Here is a 381-nt window from a genome sequence, read left to right as displayed (position 1 = left end):
GATAGACTCATTCTACCAAAATGCACCACAGGAAGGGATTCCCGCCTGTGGCCATCAAACTTTATAACTCCTCCCTCTAAGTGTCTGACACGCAGACACTCAGAGGGGTTGATACTGGACAATATTATCTGTATTATCTGTTTTGTGCAATAACACTGGCCTGACATGTGTGCAATACTCAACTACTACAATTATTATTATTATTATTATTATTACTTTTCACCATTGCAATGCCTTAATTACATTAATTATGTAAATAATGTATAATAACATTCCTTAAACTATGTAAATACCGTACATATCCACACTCCTTATGTTTCTTTATTTATATTTCCACTCTGATATTTTACTATTGGTGCAACTGCAACACAGAGTTTCCCT

The sequence above is a fragment of the Etheostoma spectabile genome, chromosome 21, assembly GCF_008692095.1.
Source record: "Etheostoma spectabile isolate EspeVRDwgs_2016 chromosome 21, UIUC_Espe_1.0, whole genome shotgun sequence".
In the NCBI taxonomy this organism is placed as follows: domain Eukaryota; kingdom Metazoa; phylum Chordata; class Actinopteri; order Perciformes; family Percidae; genus Etheostoma; species Etheostoma spectabile.
This window is presented reverse-complemented; position numbering follows the sequence as displayed.